This window comes from Chionomys nivalis, chromosome 25 (genome assembly GCF_950005125.1).
Source record: "Chionomys nivalis chromosome 25, mChiNiv1.1, whole genome shotgun sequence".
Taxonomy (NCBI): domain Eukaryota; kingdom Metazoa; phylum Chordata; class Mammalia; order Rodentia; family Cricetidae; genus Chionomys; species Chionomys nivalis.
In genome coordinates this window covers 13049436-13072254 of record NC_080110.1, presented here as the reverse complement: position 1 = coordinate 13072254, position 22819 = coordinate 13049436, and positions in this window count along the sequence as shown.

Sequence of the window (22819 nt, the reverse complement as noted above, 5' to 3'; positions counted from 1 at the left end):
GTGTGCTTTTGAACAACATCATCTTTTCCATTAACACTGAAATAAGAAAATATAGACATTTACTAAGAAAATATCACCCATGAAACTCGGTTCCTATAGAATTAAATGATAATTGTGCATGCCTGCACACATTGAGAATTGCTTCTGTTCATGTATGTTTGATTGTTTTAATGCTTTACTTAGGTTCATGGCTCATGTGAATACTTACCAAGCATCTACAACCCTTGATAGCTGTATATCTAAAGCCATGTTCCCATGACAGGGATGAATTCCATTAATCAGACACAGGCTATTTGGGCCATCTCACCTTATGTGCAGCAGGAGAGGTAAACTGTATCTCTGAAACGCTCTGGAGCAGGATGCAGAACTCCACTTTGAACCTGGCCAAGACTCTTCAACCCTGAGAGCATCAATGTCTTCATTCTGAAATTATGAATTAATTGTACCCCCTTATAAGATTAAAGGAGATCATGCAAGTAAACAGATTACTGGAATGCCTTCTGTAGGGTATTCACAGATGCCTACTGGGGTTATCACCTATGACTCAGGGATGGAGAAAACAGAGCCCTTGTGGCTTTGTCAAAATAGATGAATTATACTGGTACCTAAGTTAAGTCAGCGTTTTTGTTTTTGTTTTTCCACTGCTAATCAATTTTGTACATGCATATCTGCTTCCCCTGGGAACACTTGACTGTGTCAGGAGACATTTTTGGTTCTGACTTATGGGAATGGGGTAAGGATGCTGCTATTGGAAGTAGTGGCAAGAGACAGAAGTGTTTATTTATGTCCGTTCTACAATGCACAAGACACATCTGCTTCCCCCCTTCCTCCATCTTTCATTGAGGAGTTTCCCGATTCCAAATGCTGGTCATACTGGAGTCGGGAAACCTTTAAGTAAATGGAAAGGAATCTTTGTGCAGAGGAGTAATGAAGAAATGCCCACCAAGAAACCAGTTTCTCAAGTATTCGTTGCTCCTCTGTCCCAGGTATGAATGACACCATCACCTTCCAGGGTGATGCTATTCACAGTTCACATTGCATAGCTGCCTATGTACGTTTATTTCATTCTGACAAGGGCCTGGAAAAGCAGACTGGATTGGCAGAACCCCCTTCCATCTGCCCCCCCCCCCTTTCGCAGAGGAGGAGTTAGGCGGAAAGGTTGACTTTCTCACAGAAACAGATTGTAATTAAACCCAGATGTTCTCGTGTGCCCAACGTTGCATTTCTGTGGGGGAATGCAGGAGGTATTTTAGACACGGTTCCTCCCCACAAATTCTTACTCAGTTGTTAGAGATCACACCCATGATCTCTAACCTATACCTATTGGGCCGTAATAGATGTGCTTCCCTCCCCCTCCTCGGAGCCGCCCAGTGTTGCCGTGTAGCTAAACAGAAACCTGAGGATTGTCTCTGCCTCCCAAATCCTCTGCAACATAAATGTAGTAGCTCATCTGCAAAGCAAGGGTGCTACCCTTTCTTTACACTCCGTACTTTCAGAGCATATGCCGTCATGTTCCTTTTCCCCTCCAGTCCTCCTACAGAGCCCAGATGGTGCCTGGCCTGCTCCATCAAACTTCGGAGCTCCTCTGCTTCTGTTTCATGCCCATCCTCGTTCAAACGATGGAGCATGAGGAGCTGAGGTTTAACTGATAGGGTGTTTGACTTGAAGTCCAGATGTTGAAATATACCAAAGTGCAATCAGTTCTGGCATGCCAACTCTGTTTCTCTCAGCGGCTATCAGCATGTTCGCATCTGAGTCAGTCGTGGAGTTCTGGGAAGCACTGACTTTTAATTCAGATCTTAGGAAAGTTGTGGGAATGTATTTTAGTGTGTATGTAGGGGGGGTGACAGGAAATGCCCAGTAAAACTGCCTAAAGAACAGTGTGCTTCCTTCCTTGCGCACGGCGTGTTTGTGCTGTCAAATTAGTCTGGTATTATTTTCTCAAATGCGTAAGACTGATTTAAGCCCACATCAGTCATAAGTTTTAATACCTAAGCTATTAAAAAAAGGGCAGCCCAAACACCAGCTAATAATCTTCTCCACAAAAGAAATAAACAGATTTATGATTAATTTACTGGATATTTATTATCAAAAGGTTATCAAAAGACTTAGAAAATTTTATGAGCTTTCTGATGATATCACTAAATTTGCTCAGACATTTTTATTCAAATGTATGCAATCATAAGCAGCATGATTATTGCATGAATATGTGTGTCTATCTTCTATCTATTATCTACCATCTATCTACCATCTGTCTGTTTATCTATCTATCAATCATCTGTCTCACTTATCAGCTGGTAGCATAAAATTCTCTAACTGAGGTTTTGGTTTGTTCCCATGCTTATTTCTTTGTGAAACTATACCTTATAGGAAATCATTGAAAGTTCAGTGATGCTTCACAGAAAAACAACTTGGAATGATATAGCCCCACACTGACTTTCTTCCTGCCTAAGGTCATAGAGGGAAGTCAAGTGTAAAACAGAGTCTTTCCTTGATTTATTTTTACTTGGGTGCCTTTGGAAGTTACTCAAAACTTATGTCCTCTATAAAAGACAGAACCGAAAGCGGTGGAAGATGCAGCTTAAGCAGAAACTACAAATGGAAATATTTTCCCAAGTCTACCTCCAGCCCTTGGGGTGGGCTGTTAAGTCAAACACAAAGCACATCTTTTATGTCTTAGCGTTGTCAAGGCAGTAAGGATGTGCAAGGTGATTTGGCCTGACCATCTTTCTTAATGTGGTTTTCCTGCTCAAACTACGTTCATATGTTCCCAGTGAGACCAGAATCCTTAGCGTGATGTATGGAGCCCTTCTGGTTTTGTCTCAGTCTCCTGCCTCAGCCGATACCAGCCAAGCAGGTAACCGTATACAGGCAACTGAGAGCAGCTGCCCCCTTAGATGTCTGTGCAATAGCACTTGCACTAGTTGCTCCTTTTAAGCACTGAAGGACATCCGGGAAGGTGGGATTATCACCTGAGTCTGCAAAGAACAATGGTGACAGCCTCATTTGTCAGTCCGAGAAAGCCAAGCTTGCTAGGTGGACTCCCTGAAATATTATAAACCCATTTTCTTGTAGACTGAATTGCTTTGGTAGGCCTTGCTTTTTATGGTGGTAAAGGGGACCACACTCTAGCATTTAACATTTGAGTTTAAATAAATGGCATGCCAATATAAAGAAATAAAATAATTTTCTTTTATGACTTCCTTGTGAGTGTGAGTTCATTGACTGAATAAATGTTTATCGAGAATCTACCAAGGTCCAAAATGATAATGAGTTGTGATTCACTTTCTCTGGGGTGTGAAATCCTATGGTAGGCTACTGGGACACAGAAAATTATGAATAACACGTTAAGAAAGTTAGGAGCAAAATATTGAATGAGAGACATGCAAGGAGAGTTCCCACTTTGAGTAAGCTGCTGAGAACTGACTGAGAATATGAGGATATTTAAGCTGAATCGAAGTCTCATTCCCATTTTCCAACATGATCCCAACAGTTGATTATTGTTTATAGGAATCATCAGGCATGCCAATATACCCCCCCCCCCATGCTTCCTTGGCCAATAAATCCTTTAAAAATATTTAAACCAGATTGAGAATACTTGAAATGAAATTTTTTCTGTGGAGCATATATAATAATTCTTATGAATTTCTAGTGAGCCATTTTATCTTTTGGTTCATTGGAGGAAATAAAAGGAAAAAGAAACACCACTGGAATGGGTCTTCCAGGAAAAACTCAACATTTCGAATCATCCCAGGTTTCAACAGTTGCTGAGAATTTCAGAGTGGATTTTGACTTCCAGATGTCACACAGGTAGCATGCTCCTGAGCAGGGTTTGATTAAGTAGACTGAGAACTGTGTCTCATTCGAACCACCCATCCATGTTAGCCCTCAGCATTTTTCATGGCCCATGCAGAAAACAGTACAGGGAAGGGCATATTAAGTCCCAGAGTCTGCACCTATCCCAAGCCAGCCTCGTAGGTCAGGCTTCTCTCCTGGCCTTGCAAGAGGGTTCTGGCTCCCATGATGCTACTGGGAGAGTGTGACTGTCACAGAGTCAGGGTTCTGAACACCAGTTGTGGATGGAAGATTTCCACATAATTTGAGAAATATATGTAAATGTCTTATTTTCTTCAGTCTAAGTCTAAGCTCCACTTAGGCATTTCACTGCCCATTCTTTTAACAGAGTTAACATGTAGAGAGTAATGATTCTTGTATGAAAAGAGTAAGTGGTACAAGACCGAAGGTGGTTTGTAAAGTAAAAACTTGTTTTTGACAAATTGAAAACATATTTAAGTCCAGAGTATATTGAATATAGAGAGGAAAGGGAAAGGGTTGTCACAGAGATGAGTAAAAATCAATACTGTCATATTTAAGGCTGTATTAGCGAAATGTATAACCAAGCCATGAAATCAAATGGAAAAACAATGGACCTGATATTCTCCACTTTCTCTTAGAATCCTTTTCTTTCCTTTTTTTTCCCCAAAGTAGATCTACTTTGTACTCATACAACTCTTTCTGCCAGTAAGATCCTCCTTTTAATAGGCCACTGAAATTGTAATGAAGAGTGAAGTCAGTACATTGTTATCCTTTGTGTGAGTTATATAATATGCCTACTGGATCCCTATGAAGCCATACTTATCCAATTATAATGAGGCCACCTCCTTGAGGAACACGTTTGTGTTTCATATGACTAATTAATAAGACTGGAATAATTGATGGTGGATGTAACTGAAGTATACTAGGAGACACTGAAGTTTACCTCCTAGTCACCATTCCTCAGTCGTACTGATATAAATTAATTTGATAAAAACAATAGCTCTGCACAAATAATACACATTCCATATGACTAAAACCTCTAAAAGATTATTGTAGACATTTAAAAATATCAATCATTTCAAATAATTTCATGTATTTTTGGAACTCAGTGGTCTATTTCTAAGGGTAATAATGTGGTCTGTGAGTCTGAATTCAGTTTATTCCTTATAAATGGGGGAAGCTTTGCCCTCGTTAAACAACAAGTAAGGACTTCACTGATTGTTATTCCCCGGACCTGACATCCAAGCCTGTTGTAAAGCTGCATACAGCAGTGTGGTCGCACCAGTTGGCCAGCCAGGCCTGTGGGTGTCTGCGTGATGACAGGTCTGAGTAAGCAGAGTTTTAATAAAATTGGCTAGAGGAGAGGAAGGCAGAAAGAAGAAAGAAGTAATGATAGTTTGTTCTGAGTTATGGGCCTGCCTATAGAAAGTAATAAAGTTGAGTGAGCTGGGAAGCAAGAAGGGGAGGTGGTGACTCCATAGCCATCACAGGATTTCATAAGCATGATCTTACAGTTTATGTTTTGAAAACAATGGGGGAGCAGAAATGGCTAGCCCCAATCTCTTGGTCTCAGGCCAAGTGTTCTCGGATGAAATTAGCCTTTTCCTTCTGTATTTAAAACTTTTCTTTTTCATTGTAATCCCCCTTCTTTTTTTTTTGCCTGCCTCACCCCCTCTTTTCCTTCACTCCTCTCTCTTCTTCCCTCTCTCACTTTTTTCCCTCCCCCTTTCTCCTCCCTTCATTTCCCTACCCTTGTATTCTCTCCCCGCCTATCTGCCCTTCTCTTCCTCTCCTCCTCATCCAACCCCATCTCTGGCTCTTCCCCTCACTCTCTTCTCTTTCCATCTTCCTCCTTTCTTATCTTAACAGGGGCCCCTGTGTAGCCCAGGCTATCTTCAAGCTAGTGACTCAGCTCACATTTCTGCTATTATAACCATATCTACTTTTCCTAACCCCACACACAACAACCGTAGCTTATAAATATGTACTTAATGGAGGTCACAGAACCTCTAAGTAGAGACCAGCCTGCTGCTAGACAACCCAAGTATTGCCAACTCAGATACTGCACGTAATATCAAGCCCTCATGTTGAAAATTATGACCTTAATTCTGGTTTTCCTGAATTGTTCTTTTCTTTAGTAAAACCTCGTCGATTTATGTAGCTACAGCATCCAAGAAGATCTACCCGAGTAGCATGTCGTTTTGTCACAAGTCTCATTTTGAGCTACTGTGTGCTTTTCAGTCTGATGCAAGTAGAGTGGCTATAGATGACATCAATCTTTCTGGTCTTTTGTCTTCATCTGGATGAAGGGTGAGGGGGAGAGAGATGTTGAGTTCCTGGAGCCGCCTTTCGTTTCAGTACAAAGATGATGGCTAAGCCTTTCTGAAGAGTCTGACTTACATGTTTGAAAATGGACCAGAATGGGAGTCAATGAGATTTTGCGTCAGTTATTCACTGGGATGCCCAGGGCCACCACAATAGCTACCTTGTCGAAAGAGCTAAGCTCACCTGCTATGCTAGGTTCTTATCTGAATGGCTGTGGCCATGGGGAAGGCCAATGCTGCTAAATACCCAACATTCAAACACAAACAAACACTCTAACCAACATTACAAAGAAATGCAAAAGCTTGTATCGCGTGTAGTCCTTTCAGGGAAATGGGCATGTAAAAATGAAGATTTTTTTTTTAACTTAAAAATTTTATTTTTAACAGAGAAACTTAGTAGGGGGAAAACAGAAGGTATTTTAAATCATTCTCCTTACTTAATGAGGTATAAACAAAAATAAAAGATAGCATTAAAGATTAATAGTCTACTTGATTCAGAATCTGAGACTCAGGTAATTTGCATGAACTTCTGATGCTTGGTTGCTCTCAAATAAACCCCGGCTTAAGGACAGGGGCAAGTTAAAAGTTCATACATTCCTGCTGACTCTGAATTACATATGGTTTCTAGAACTAAGAACTATGAACACAAAGAACTGTGTTCTGGGTCGTGGTGGATGAACCTGACTGTTAATTTTTTTTTCCAGATCAGTTTACATAGTGTAATGCTACCTTTATTTTATCTACTGTTAAACTTAATTCACCCAACAGCCAAGGACCTATCTGAACTGGTAACATCATCTCGATAACAGATAAGACAGGGTCACATGGTGGGAATGGAGGCTTCCTTTGCTTTTTAAAAAGAAACGTTTTAAGCCAGTCGCCGATTCAAAGTCATTTTTGGACATCGCCAGCCTAAGGCACAGTTTATAGCTCAGTGATGACAAAGAGAAATTATTCCAAGCTGAGAAAGAGCTTCTCCTGTAAGATAAAGACAACTTCATTTGTGGATAAATTGCTCTATAGAGGGGATCTTATAACCATGACAATTGTTTTCCTAGTCATCAGATGTTTGCACCGTCTATGTCGAGCTAGTGGAAGACGGGACATAAGGCCGTCTGTAACAGTGATGTGGGAAGATGTGCTCCCCATCCTTCAAAGCAAGAGCTTCGCAAGGGTTAGACTTCTCAGTACCTTTATGAACTAGGTAAGCAACTATACCAGCTCTGTTTTCTGTTTGTGTCTCCGTGGATCCGCGGTAAGATTGCCGCTCATGATTATCCTTGAGTGGGCACAGGTACCTGTGGATTTGGAATATCTGGTTCTGTGTTTTACATGATATTTTAAGGAGGAAAAGACCACATTATTTCATAACATCCCTTCTATATCATGACTATTAGAATGGCCTTGCCCACAAATGTGCTTGCAAAGTTGTGTTTCTTGGTATGCACATACGTGAAGGTGTTGTTCATGTCCTTGCATGACCTGCTGAGGGAGTGAGTGCAAGCACTTTCAGTAGGGCAGTTCAGGTGTCTTTGGCAAAGACCAATAGATATATAGATATAATAGTTTTGTTTGTGTGGATGAGAGGGTATCTGCACATGAGGAGAAGATGTTATAGACAACAGAAGAGTGAACTCTTTAGATATACAAATAATTGGCAGGGTGTTTAGCTTAAAGGGAGAATCAACACACAGCTGAAATAATTTTGGGTGACTCCGTACAGCTGAAAGAAACATTGAGATAATCTGAACATGAGGTCATTGAAACATCTAATGACCATAGATTTTGTAGAGGTGACCTGGTATTTTTTGTATGTCATGCATATATCATTAGCTAAAAAATTAATTCACTAGACTGTTTTTAGCTGTTAACTGTGATAACTTGGTTACTGAACCATTCCTTCCCATTGCATCATGGGTTTCAGAGAGACGTGACATAAAAAACAGGCAGATAATATCACTTCTCTTTTCTCTGTAAAGCTGCTGTGCAAAAGCATTGCTGAGGCTGTTTTTTTCTATAGTTAGTGCACTTGCTATAAATTTAATTATTATCATTACTTTACATTAATTTTAGAAAGTGGTATCAATATTTTCCTCAAGTTGATATAAGAATTAGATAGTCTGTCTTATTTGCTCTGTTGCTTTGAGCCACAGGAAACTCTAAGATAAATAACAAGCAACTAGAGTGGTCTCTACAGAATGAAGTAGTTGTCTCGTTTATATAAAAGCAATCAGATGAAGCAGAATCAGACATTTGGGTTGTGCGAGTTGATATGGTCATGACAAGAGCATGTTGAATCCATACCTCACATGATGATCAGACTTAGGGTTTTGCTTTCTGGGAAATTGGCCGATGTCCTGGCGGCACAGTGCTCCCTGATGGGAAGAACCTAGAGGCAGAATTAAGCTCATGTGCGTCTGGATCAGGCTCTTCTGCTTCTTAGCCTGGCTAGTTGCCATACACTCGCATCATTCTCGAACTGCCGTGTTCTATTTGTGAAGGATGGAAAGGGCCTAGAGTAGAGCCCCCCACCAAAGGAAGTCAATAGGTAATAATAAATAAACAATAATAAAGAAAGTTAATACTGACTGTTGCTTTTTAACATAATTATTCACTAAAATATAAAGTAGTTAATAGTGTTAAAATTTGAAAGCAGACATTTCTAAATGATCCTCCAACGTATAGAAGAGATAATAGTGGACATTTTATATTTGAATAGCAAGATGATTTTATAAATATTTCACTGTGCACATTGAGCCACTGAAAGATTTAGCAGGTTTTTTATAACCTGTGTGATGATATGGAAGCTCAAGATATTTATAAGATTTCATTCTATGACTAAGAATATTTTCATCAAAATGTTGAAACTAGGATTAGTATTTTCATAGATAAAATATTAATAATCCAACTTGACAAAAGCAGCACGATTAGCTAGTTATGATTAAGAAATAGTCTACAGCCTCCACATTCAGAAGGTTCAGAAGCTGACTTTTACAGATTGCATATCTATAGGTAACTCCATCTACCAGTTTGCAGATAGGCTGTTTTTTTAAGCTTTGCTTGTAACTAACTTGTGGTGTAGGAGATCTTTCTGTCTTTCATTGGTTCATAAAAGAACTGCTTTGGGCCTGTAGCAGAGCTGTAGGGGAACAGAGCTAGGCAGAGAAAACTAAATAGAATGTTGGGAGGAAGAAGGCAGAGTCAGAGAGACACCATGGAGCCGCCAGAGTCATGCTGAATCTTTCCGGTAAGCCACTGCCTTGTGGCAATATACAGATTAATAGAAATGGGTTAAATTAATGTAAGAGTTAACCAATAAGAAACTAGAGCTAATGGGCCAATTAATGATTTAATTAATACAGATTCTGTGTGATTATTTTGGTTCTGGGCAGCTGGAACAAACAAGTGGACTCCTTTCTGTTACAAACTTGTTTGGAAGTCAGAGTGAATTTTCTATATAAAATATATTTAAAAATGTTGGTTCGTTTTCAGTTTATCCCCTTTTCACAACCAATTTAGTCTATAACACTCAAGCTGAAGGGAAGTGTTTTCAATAGAAGACAGAAAGCAATCTGGCAACACTTTTTACTTCTAAAGCTAATAAAATAAACTTAAGAATACAGAATTTTTGTAATACGTTCTAATTATTTCCCCTTATATAGCCTATCACAAAAGACTGAAAGAGAAAGAATTCCATAATTTATTTTGAATGGGTTTAATTATGTGTGGGGAAGAAGGCTGAAGGGAACCTCTGTGGAGATCTTCAGTGGAGAACCCCAGGCCTTTTCAATGATCCCAGAGGTTCAATTCAATGTGTGCTCTTTAGTAGAACCCAGCCTCACTGAGACTTTGTGCTACATAGTTCTCTGAATACAAGGTTGACCACAACACTGTCTCAATGGGCTGAGTGTGAAGTTCAGAGATGGAACACATGCTCAGCATCATTTAAGATTACCTGGGGAGAGAGTCTTAGCGAGGGATCATTCAGATCCTGTTGACCAGTGTGTGTGCTCTTGGACCTCTGTCTTGATAACCTTAACTGATATGGGAAGACTCAGCCTAGAAGTAGAAGGCATCATTCTCTGGGGTTATGTCCTGAGCTGAATAACAAAGGAGAAAGTGAGCTGAATGCAAGCACGTTTTTATCCCTCCTCTTTCAACTCTTGACTGTGGATGTGACTGGTTGCTTCAAGTTCCTGAGACCTTGACTTCCTCACCGTGATGGTTTATAACCTGTAATCATGAGCTAAAATAAGCCCTTTCTTGTAGACAGAGTTTTCATTTGGGACAAATCAGGTCTGTTCTGCCAGTCGCTTCCCAAATGACGACTTAGAGTTGTAATATTAATTATAAATGCTCAGCTGATAGCTTAGGCTTGTTACTGACTAGCTCTTACAACTTCAATTAGCCCATATTTTTTTATCTAAGCTCTACCATGTGGTTCATGGCTTGTCACCTCATTTTCTACACATCTTGTTTCCTCTGTGTCTGGCTTGTGATTACTCTGACTCCACCCTTCTTCTTCCCAGCATTCTCTCTGTCCCCAAAAGCCTACCTAATTATCGATAAAAAAAATCCACTTTTTATTAGCAAAGAAGGGAGCACATCTTCACAGTGTACAGAAGGGTTATTGCACAGCACTTTCTCCCTGAAGTTGCTTTGGTCGGGGTGTCTTATCACCATAGTAGGGAATGAAACTAGGATAGTATGGAGTGAAGTCAAGAGTTTGATTCCCAGCAACAAAACATAAGAAAAGAATAGCATTGTTTTTTACTGCTGAGTAGTACTCTAATATATATACTTTCTTCATCCATTCTTCCATTTAAAGGGCATCTAGGTTGTTTCCAGGTTCTGGCCCACTGCACGTACTGGCTTTGTGGGAGCCTAGGCAGTTTGGATGCTCACCTTACTAGACCTGGATGGAGGTGGGTGGTCCTTGGACTTCCCACAGGACAGGGAACCCTGATTCCTCTTTGGGCTGACGAGGGAGGGAGACTTGATCGGGGGAGGGGGAGGGAAATGGGAGGCGGTGGCGGGGAAGAGGCAGAAATCTTTAAGAAATCAATCAATCAATCAATAAATAAATAAAAGAAAAGAATACCATCATTACACACGCAGACCAGTGAACCCCAAGTCCAACTTCAGACCACAGTGGAATCTAAACAGCTGCAGGGTAAACAGCAGACAATTACATGACTTATCCTGTTAAGGAAGTATAGAGCCAGGTAGTTGAAGGCCGGTGAGGATTCTGGGTTCATCTCTTTTGTTCTTTTGCTGCCTATGACTTCTTTTTCAAGATCATTTGAAGATCCATGGGAGATTCTGCAACTTTAGCCATTGAGTTTGGATTTAAAACAGCTGAAGGCAGAGGGAAGAAAGAATGGACATACTCTGTGTGTGTGTGTGTCAGAGGTTGATGGTATCTTCTATAGTCATTCTATACCTTACCATTTTCCCACATTGTATATTTTGAGACTTTATATTGAAACTAGAGCTCATAGATTCAGCTAGAATGGGTGGCTAGAAGCCCTAGGGACACATCTATCTCTACCTACTGGGGCTGAGATTACTCAAGTAAGCACCACAGAACGTAGCGTTTATGTGAGTATTGGGGCTTGAACTCATCTTCATGTTTATGTAGCAAGTACTTTACTGATAGTAACTTCCTTATCCTTACATATTTCCCATTTTAAAGGAAAGTTCAGGTCACACATAACTTCTGTTTCCCATTCATTTGTCTAGAACTTAGTCAGAAGGTCACTTGTGTAGGCAAGAAAGACAGGAAAATGACCTTTGAATTGCCTAGCAGTGTCTCTAGCTAAAATTCAGGATTCTATTTACTACAAAATAATGAAAGAATAGATTTGTGGAATAGTCAAGTCCGTGTAGTAGCCATAAAGCAGTTACAATGTAGAAGTTGATTAACAGAAAGAAAGAATTATGAGACTGGTCACTAGGAGTGATGGTCACTCACAAAGAACAGTGAGAGAACAAATGCCCTTTGAGGTGTGGAAATGTCTCTGTGAGAAAGACAGGTTCTGAAGGTGCCTATGGTGGTGCATCAGACACAAAACCCTCTGTAGCAGTTAAATTAAATGTCATTTACATAGAGGCTGAGCACAAAATATGGAAGCTTTTGAAAAGAACCTAAGAGCCTCCCTGGAGAGGTCCGAGTGCCCTGAAGGAACTCAGGTCCTTGGTGGGGACATGGATTTAAGAACATTGAAAGGAGCAGGCTACTCTCTTTCCTGCTGGGGACAGAATATTATGGTGGTAAGGGCTAAGGCTAGAGACAAGCTCTCTAGTGTTGAAAATTAACTTTGTCCTTTATTTGTGGCATGGGTTATTATGAAAAATAATTCATCTTTTGAAATTCAGTCTATACTCACTTGCAAACAGGATAATCATACTCCTATTTATGAAGTGACTGGACATTTTCTGACATACAGTTTATACTAATAAAGCAATTTAAAATCTAAAATTATCACTCTTCACACTGCCAGTGGTTCAAAATATTATATAAAAATTTACCTCTTTATTCCCCATTTCTTTTTTCTGTCACACTTGTTGGGAATAAAAGAAGGTTCTTCAATGGCTACATTTCATTAGCCATACTAAAAAGGACCTTGCAGACCCTAGTTTAGCAAGGATTCAGTTAGATGCTAAGCCAACATCTTCTGTTCTTCTCAGATTCTAACTTGTAGAAGGGTAGGCGTTCCATGCTTCCCTTAAAAAAAATGGGTGGTATGAATTTGAGTTCAGTACTGCCACTTCTTTTGAATGCTGCTAAACTTTAACCTTGGTAAATGGCTGTTTCACACACCACAGGGAATAGCCTTGTCTGAGAGTAGTATGATGAGAACTAAATAAAACGATGGACACCATTGCTTAGTTTTGTGTTCAGCACATGCTAAATGCCCAATAAGACACGACCACAGTTATCCCTAGGGCTGAAGACATCATGATACGGGGCAGAAGTTGGACTGTAGTACCAGTTAGCCCAGCCTTCTGAATGCCAATCATATAGGAGCCGTGGGCATCAGTCCCCACTATGTAAAGATGGATCCATAATTCCAGTTTGTGGAGGTAAGAGGAGAAGGCAATGGGAGAAAGTCTGGTAACCAGGAAGTGAGTTCTTAGCTGTGACTCCCTTATAGATTGTATGCTTCCAGCCTCAACTCAACTTGAATCCAAATGCTTCCACTGATTTTGCTTCCCGTTCTTTTCTTCCTTTCTTGCTTATTCTCAAGGTAAGGTCTCAAGGGGCTCACGTATCTCAAGCTTCAGATGTCCTGTGTTGCCACAGTTGACCTTGCTCGTTCTTGTCTGCTTCCACCTCTCTAGTGCTGGGGTGACGGGCATGTGCCATCACACCCAGCACGGATCCTAATTTCCAAAGAACACTGTTGGCATATGCAAAGATCAAAACTGAGATTTGGCCAGGCTGAATGTCCGATCTCTTGACTAAGTGGAAACAACCATGCCCATGAAAGGTTCTGTGAGAACTCGGTACAGAGCTCGCAGAATGGACCAGCATGTGAAAGTCATGTTTCAACTTATTTCTTGGAATTTCTGGGCAGAAGTGAGAATCTCCTAAATAATAACACATGTTAACATGGCCATAATCAATTATTTCAAAAAAACAGAAAGGGTCCCTTGAGACCCATCTATCCAAACTGGATGGAAAATTCCTAGGAAAGTCTAAGAACTGGGCCAATCAGCTCTGTAAATGCTTCAGCTTTTTGAGACTGAGGCCCATAGGTCTCGGTGCTGCACAGTTACCAAACTTCTAGTTGACACCAAATGTGGGGGTCTGATGATGGGTATGAGACTCCAGTGCTGTAGGATAAATGATTAGAGTTAGTTGATATGTCTTTTATGGAACTGTGTGTCCAGAAACATGCATCTTGATGAAGAAGGCCAGTAACAGGCTGTTGTCTGAGGTTTCTGTCCTGCCCAGTTCCTGCAGTCATTAAGTCCCAAAGAAATCACACAGAAGTATACATTAGTTATAAACTGATTGGCCTAGTAGCTCAGACTTCTTATTAACTCTTAATAACTTATATTAGCTCATTATTCTTGTCTATGTTAGCCACGTGGCTTGGTACATTATTCAGTGAGGCAGTCACATCTTACTTCTTCTGTGGCTGGGTCAACACTGCAGATTAGGATTTCCTTCTTCCCAGAATTCTCCTGTTCTCATTGACCCACTTCTACTTCCTGTCTGGTTGTCCCACCTATACTTCCTGCCTGGCTACTGGCCAATCACTATTTGTTTAAAATATAATTGTCAGAATACAGATCATTGTCCCACACCAGCAGACAATGTTCTTTACCTGGTAGACCTACACACACACTGGCCTCGAAGGAGAGTCTTGCTATTTTCAATTTTGCTTTTTGATTCATTCTAATAGTTAATTTTTGGGGGGAGGATATTAATACCCTTATATTAAACTTCAATTCAATTTTGTAGTTTAAAGTAAAACTCTTGATCACTTCACAGAATTTTATTCTAAGTATCTTAAACACATTTTCCCCAATACCATACCTGTCACTTACTTTGGCAAAGCTAAAGTGAAACAAGGTTTTGTAATCCTGCTTTCACAGAGATGACTTCGAAGGCCTTGTATATTTTTGTGCAGAAACTGAGGCAAGTGGAATCTGACCAACATAGCTGAACTTTGAATGACTCCTGTTAAAAACAAACCAACAACAACAACAACAAAAAAACAAAACAAACAAACAAACAAAATAAACCAAAGAAGCAAAACACCAATGAAAACCCAAGAAAACCAAACAGCATGTTGAACTATCTTTGGAGTTCTTGTGCAACAGACAGGACAATGATAATATATGATATGCTGCTAAAACTGGGCAGAAACAGCTTGAGTAAGCCATTGTAAACCGCCAATGGAATAAAAAGGTAACAATTTCTACAAAAGGATCATTTCATTTGGGGGCCAAAATTATAGCTCTGCAAGGGTATAAGAAGTTCACCAGATGGGAAGCTGCCTGAATTTGCAGCCATATATATCTTTCTCTTCTGAAAGAAAGAGGCATTTGTTTCTTGACATGTTATCAGGAAAAGTGTTCATTTTTATTCTCCGTCTGTCACTCAAATTTGTCACTACATTTAGTGGCTATTTATTCTGCGCATCGTTCCTACCTCTAATAGTGCTGTCAGCCTGTCTGCTATTCACATGCCAGCAACACATTTCTTTATACTTCAAATACAACTTCTGCAAAGTAACTTCCTCCTTCTGTTCTGCACTCCAACCCAGTAGTCCCTGGGAGAAGTTCTCCTCTGCTCACCCTCCTTTCTGTTTCGTGTTGCTATTCAAAAATACAAACTAGTGATAGCCCCTTGATGAGCTCTGTCTTGTTTTCAATTGCTTCTCAAGTTGAAGTACTCAAGCATGTTGACACAGTTCTGAGCGTCCATTGTGCCTTCCCTAGGACAAACAGCATCAAATTTAAATTCGAGTAGGGCAAAGGAAACATGTAAGTTGACCTGTAACTCTTGACATCACAAATGGTTCAATAGGGCTGGGCAGTGGTGGCGCATGCCTTTAATCTCAGCACTTGGGAGGCAGAGGCAGGTGGATCTCTGTGGGTCAAGACCAGCCTGGTCTAGAGAGTGAGTTCCAGGATAGCTAGGGCTGTTACACAGTGAAACCCTGTCTCCAAAAACAAAAATAAAGCCCAAAATGTTTCAATAGACTGAGCTCAACAGTAACTATTAAGAAACTGTAAAAGCAACTTTCATCACACTTTTATTTCCATATTGGCTTCAGTGCTAAGCTAATCATGCCCATGGCATAGGCTTAATAAGAAAGGTTGAAATCCATTAAATGCATGATTAATTCGCATCACTTTCCCCAAAGCAAAGCAAAACAAAATGTAAAAAGATAAAAACTGAGTAAATAACAAAGCTAAACCCAGTTTTTGAATGCTTCTTTTACTGGCAATATGATACAGAATTATAAATGCTTTTTAAACTTCTCTAGCCTGAAGAACATCTTGATGGTGGAGTGAAAATTGAAGTCATTACATACAATGGAGCTATTTACTGAGATTGTGCTGAAAAGATTTTCATTAAGATTCCTAATTTCAATGTTTAGAATAACAATCTGTTTACCAAGAAAATATTAACCGACACAAGAGGAAAAGAAAGATTTTGACGTAATTATTTGAAGCAATCATGATAATACTCCAAAATGTCCTACCTACATGAACTTAAAAGCAAAAAAATTGCCAGATGGTTTTAGAAGTTTTGCCTCCAAAAGAAACCTTTAGTGTTGGAGTTCATCTTTTTGGGGGATAAATGCGTCATGATACATTCTTGTAGTAATTATTTTCTAGTTTATGATTACTGAATCTAGTCACAAAACATGCAGTCAAATAGGTCCAGAGAGGCTAAAAATCTATCCACAGAAAGACAATGCCTCCTGAAGAATTTATTTCTCCTCATATAAATGATGGCCACATTATTGTGATCCTGGAGAGAGCCTGTAATTGGGTAAGGAGACAACGTCCAGGCCCAACTTGCCCAGTAAAAAGTCTCCTGGCCGCATTGTGTTTCAGTTTTTCACATACAAAGCCAATTACATCAGATACTTCCTTTGTTCCTTTCCAATTCAAACATTTTATGTAACAGTTTGGTAACTGATTTACATTGCACACAAGCATGCGGGAGTTCAGAAACACGGTTTCAAAGTTGGTCTTTTTTGATGCAGAGAAGAAACAAGTTATAGTTTACTGTATTAAGCTCACATGATGAGAATGGGAGCATTTCCAATCCTGGAAATAAAACTATACTGGGCATTAGCTGTTGGAATACTTCTGGAGACGTTCGGGATAACTGTTCTTTCTGAGCCAGTTTTTCAACCTTGTCCATGTTGACGTTTGGGGATGAATGTTTCTGTAGTGTAGAGTGCTGTCCTGTGCACTTCAGTATGCATACTAGTTCCCGTACCTATCTACAAGACATCAGTGCCATTCCTTTACCCTATAGTAGTACAACTAAAAATATCTTCTCATTAATGGTGCCTAATTGGAAATTAATCTCTAAGAGAAATTAGTCTTCTTTGGGCTCCTATTCTACGCTGTTCTGAAGGTACCAGAGTTTTGATACACAAATATGTTTGAACCAGATAACCAAAGTCCATTGTTCTTGAATATAGATCTATGAACAGAAACACTACCAGTAATATTAGCTATTATTACACTTTAACAAAGGTGGAATATATATTTACTTAGGACAGGCATTACACAATCTAAGTTTCCTGAATTTAGCATCAAGGGCGTAAACTCCTGCATTATCAAAAAGATAATATTTCCATAATATATCGATATAATCTCTATGTCCAGGGGCTTTCTTTTCTGGCAGGGGAGATGTACAGTCCATGAGTATAAAATGAGCATTCAAACATTTACAAAGTCAGAGGGTGGGGAAGAGAGCCCACGTGATGAGACCAGAGAGTGAGGGACTGAGAAGAAATGGGGAAGAAGAAATCCTTGCTGTGGGAGGTGCCACAAGGCAGAGGCAGGAGGCTTGCTGTGGGTGCGGAAGAGCAGATGAAGCGAGGATGCAAAGCAGCGGATGAATCTGAGGAAGATGGTGGGCGCAAAATTATCATCCCAGCAGGAGGAGTACATTCTGCAGATTTGATGAACAGCATGGTGACTAGAATTAATAGCAATGTATGCTGGAAAATTGCTAAGTGAATGGAATTTAAATGTTCTCACCACACACATGCACATGCAAACACACACACGCATATGCACACACACACACACTCATATATATGCACACTCACACACATTGATGAGGACATGAGGTAATGACTATGTTAGTCAGCTCAATTTAATCATTTTCAATGTATAAACATCTCAAAGCATTGCACTGTACCTTATAAGTATATACACTTTTTATCTGTTAAATAAAAATTTTAAAATGAAAAGTCAATTTTCTTTTTAGAAGACTATACGAGGACCTTGTAGAATCCTGACATTTCACTGGGGGTTTTAGGGTAAAAATGGGCATTGTCTATGGTTTGAAGTGGAAGAAATGCTCCCCATCAGTTCTCCCCTCTGCTGACCTTCCTTGGACTTTGGGGGTTATGCTAGCATCCTGGAGCTCAACCCATTAGGAGATGGGTTCCTTATCTACTTTATTACCCAGATGTCATTCTGAAACTCCATGTTCACTAAATATGGCATTCTATCATCACAGCAGACACTTTCCAGAGGCCAAGCAGGACCACAAACACCCATTCAAGCATGGTCTTTGTCCCTGTTTTGGAAAGAACACAGCCTTTTCACTGTTTAATTCTTATCTATGCCTTGATTTAAGTAAATGTTCTCTGACTTCCTTAAGATTGTTTGCCCAGAAATAACAGTGGCATTACTGTATTATATGATAACTCATTGAAGATGACATAATTCCATTTTAGTGTTGTATTTAAAGCTATTCTCCATCTTTTTCTTCTCAATGCCCATTATATAAACTTTATAAAAGCACATTGGTCCAAATGTTATTTCTCAGTAAAATACATTGTTCTCATCAACTACGGCTCTCCTTAAAGTGAAAGATTGAGATCAAGTTAGAGAAAAACTAATGTATAGATGGTTAAACTCATAGTCTGATGTATATAACTGGCAGCTGTTAAAAGTAGTATTTTAAAATTAGGCCTAATAATGCAGGAAGGGAATGCTATACAACATAAAGGAAGAAATCAAGGTGCAAACCCATAAGTAGTTAAAATGTTGGAAGAAAAACACCAAATGCTAAGAGTTTATATCTGGGACAAGGTTATGACTGCATACAATTATTTTTCTTGTAATATTTCTGTGCTTTGCAAACTTCTCATTTTAAGGCATATATAAATTACAGTGAAACTTATAATCTTTGCTTGTTTCTGATCTCATGATATCCTTTCAAGTTGCTTCTAGATTTGCAGTCTCATTAGAAAACTCCTCTTCTTTGTTTGCTTGCATTTGTTTTGAGTTTTTGTGGGGAGTGCAGAGTCTCATGTAGCTCAGGCTGGCCTTTAACTTGCAATATTATTGAGCTAGCTAGCCTAGAGACTCCTGATCATCCTACCTCAACCTCTGAATGCTAGTATTGCAAGCATCGTGTGACCAGGCCTGGTTGTATCTTTCAGATACAAAGTATCTTGTGGAGTCCTCATGAGTAGTAGATTTAATTTTTTTTTTTTATCATTTGTGTATCTGGGTTTGTGTGTTTGTAAGCCAAATAAAACAAAGCAAGAGATCTCACATAGAACCTATATATGATCAACAGAAACATTATGTCTTAAAATCGCCATGTCTGAAGAACTAAGCTTTCAGGAAGGAGCTTATAGTAGAAAATCGAAGTCAAGGGTGGTATAGAAGAGAACGGAGATCTGTAGCAGACTCTGTTATAGGCATTTTCGTGTTATCTCATGTGCTGTGTAGCTTCAAAGGTGAAGAAATGGAAACTCAATGCAACCATGTACCTTTAACAGGATAGTGACTCCAGGCTGCTATGAGGTCTGTCTTCTCCTCTTTGACTTGGTTGTAAATAAATCTGTCTGGTAACATGTACACACTCAGAGGACAACCACACAATTGAAACATTGTTTAGGAATGCATCAGAGAAACGTGTGTGCTCATGCATTTTTATGAGTGTTGCAAATCTCTTTGACTTGTGTATAGTGTGTGTAAGTTCCTTGTTGTTGGAGGAAAACTGCACTTATTCCTCTTTTCCTTCTTACGGTTTTCAGTTCACAGTGCCTTCCGTTCAGATTCTTAGTAAGTGCTTTTACCCGGCTGTTACATCTTAGTATTTTATACTACTCCCAAAACACGAACATTTTGGAACTAGCAATGGCTTGGTACATTTCATTATGCTAGCATTATATGTAGATGGATAATGGCTTATGAGACAACAAAGATTCCTATACAATCAAAATAATTAGTGTGGGAGCCTTGGTTGTAATCTCATGTGATCTTCATAAAATCGAGGAAATGAAATTGGCCTATTTTGCAGTTAGCTTTTGGACAAGGGTGTTGTAAGATGCACGTGTTATTAATGCTGCATGCATAACTGCTTCTTAGAAGAGGAAGCTTAAGTTAGTAACAGTTTCCTTAGGAGTTCAAGTATAGTAATAGTCATCGAGTTCCAAATACTTTGCTGCAACCAAGATACTTTGGTAAGGTCACCAAGAAAAGCCTTTGTGTGGGGATTGACAGTGGCAATCACATATGAAATAAAGTATTCGAGCCGGGCGGTGGTGGCGCACGCCTTTAATCCCAGCACTCGGGAGGCAGAGGCAGGCGGATCTCTGTGAGTTCGAGACCAGCCTGGTCTACAAGAGCTAGTTGCAGGACAGGCTCCAAAACCACAGAGAAACCCTGTCTCGAAAAACCCCCCAAAAAAATAAATAAATAAATAAAGTATTCGATAAGATCAATACTAGCAAAGTAGAAAAATATCAACCAACCACCAATAGCACTAAAGCCATCAGAATTTTTCACATGTGTTTTGTTGTTGCTGATACTGTTGTTGGATGGGGCGTGGCTTTGTAGCTCAGGCTGGCCTTGAACTCAGGGTAGCCCAGGCCGGTGCTGAACACACGTTTTTCTAACCTCAGCCTTTTAAATATTGGACAATCATTATACATAGCGTATACATTTTAAAGCCATGTTCTAGTTAGTAAAACATTATCTGCATCTTTAAATGAGTTTCTGTGTGCATCAACTGATAAATTATCTACTTACTTCCCTGGAGTTCTGCTGATTGCAACATGGAACATAAAGAAGAAAGAGCATTTCTTTTAACCTTTTTTTGGGGGGCAGGGGTAGGGGGCGGCTCCAAAAATCTAGTGCCTTATGTATAACAAAGACAACTAACAATTAATGATAATGGGTTGAAAAATGTGTTTGGAGTATAGAGGGAATCAATCTCAAGACACCAGGAATTCTACAAAGTGTTCAGGAAGTTAAAACTCATGGGTAACGGTGGCAAAGGTGGTCGTCCTAGTATTTCCTTCCCTGCCCTTTCACAAGGATCCATGTTGTGCATGGAGCAGTCATCCCTGGATTCTGATCCAGAGCAGTGCTGTGCACAAAAGGAACTCGGCTGTCAGTAGTAATTTCAGAATGGATTAAATAATTTACTCGCATTTCTCAAAAAAACAAAAAACAACTGAGGGAACACATAGCTCTGGAAATTTTCCTCATGGGATGAGTTGGTGGAGGAAGGATGTGAAGGGAGGATGTGTTCATATTTCACTCTAACATGGAGACAATTCTCCAGCATAAAGAAAAAGCCGAAAAAAAAAATTTCCTCCGAATTCCATTTTTCTGTTTATGGCTTTCTGCCTCCAGGCGAGCAAACCACTTCCCTGAGCCATTTCTTCTGGCCCAGTTTGGGCTGGTTTCACTTCCCCTGCCCACTGTCTCCTCCTCTTCATTATAATTGGCTTAACATACTTTCAAGCTCGTTCTCCTCTTCCAGCTACCATGGAGGCATTGTCTCCACTGCTGGCTCTGATGGTTCCCTGTGTCAAAGCATTGTTTTCTCTTGACATCTTTTCTCGGGAGACAGAAGTGGAAATAGCTGTACAGAACACAATCTGCGCATGCTAGAAAGACTCCAGAAGGGATAGCTTTTGTGATGTTGCAGAGGAAGCATTCTTCTTAAAGTCTACCAGACTCCGAGTCGTGCTCTCTATATTCCTTTATGCTCCTGAACGGCTCTTCCTCTGGAGGACAGCGGCCGTCTGGAATTTCTGTGTGTGCCTGTGGCTGTCTACTGCCCTATAGCTCAGGAAATAGCCTTTAACTGTAGAAGCATAGGTCACGATTACATATACTTAGGATGTCGTGCAAGAGGCACATTAAAGACAAGAATTCACATTCTATAGTTCCTCTTGTTGGTGGGAGCACTTTTTCTTTCTTTCTTTCTTTTTTTTTTTTTTAGTTTTTGTTGTTTTTGTTTGTATTTTGACCTCATACAGGGAGAAGAATGTGAAATTCTTTCATTTTAATCTTCATGACCATGTAATACGATGAGAAACCATCAATGATCACCAAACTGTTATGTTTCCTAAAATCTTTTTGGTGGGTACATGTCATGAATATCAGTACATTTTTGAATAGTTAAGGGGCACTCTGTTTCAATGCTGGATTACATGAAAAAACATTTGTGGTTTTGATAATGACATGGAACATAGAAAATAACTTGATTCATATAATGAAAGTCTCATTCAAGTCCTTTTCCCCCAATTTCATCCCTGAACCAGAAATGCTAATAAGCCGAAAATGGGTGTGTGAGCTTTTGCCAGCCCTCGTTTCTTCACTCCTGTGGCAGAAACTGATGGCTCAAACAAAATCCAGCAGACGACTCATTCTAATTTTTTATTGAATGAAAATGAAATCTGCCCAAATCAGAGCACAGGCTGATGCAAGGACCGCAGAGTGTCCTGTTCTTCGTGAACTGCATAATCACAGAGTGGCTGGAGATGATTCATCTGAAAGACCTAGTTAAGAAAGGAAGCAAAAGTCAGAGGTTTAAGAATGACCCGGAATCAGGTGCTGACAGTCGTGTGTTGAAAGGCTCTATGTAAAGCCAAACTTTCCGACCACAAATGTCTTTTGTTCAACATTTTGGAATGAAGAAACGAGAGGAA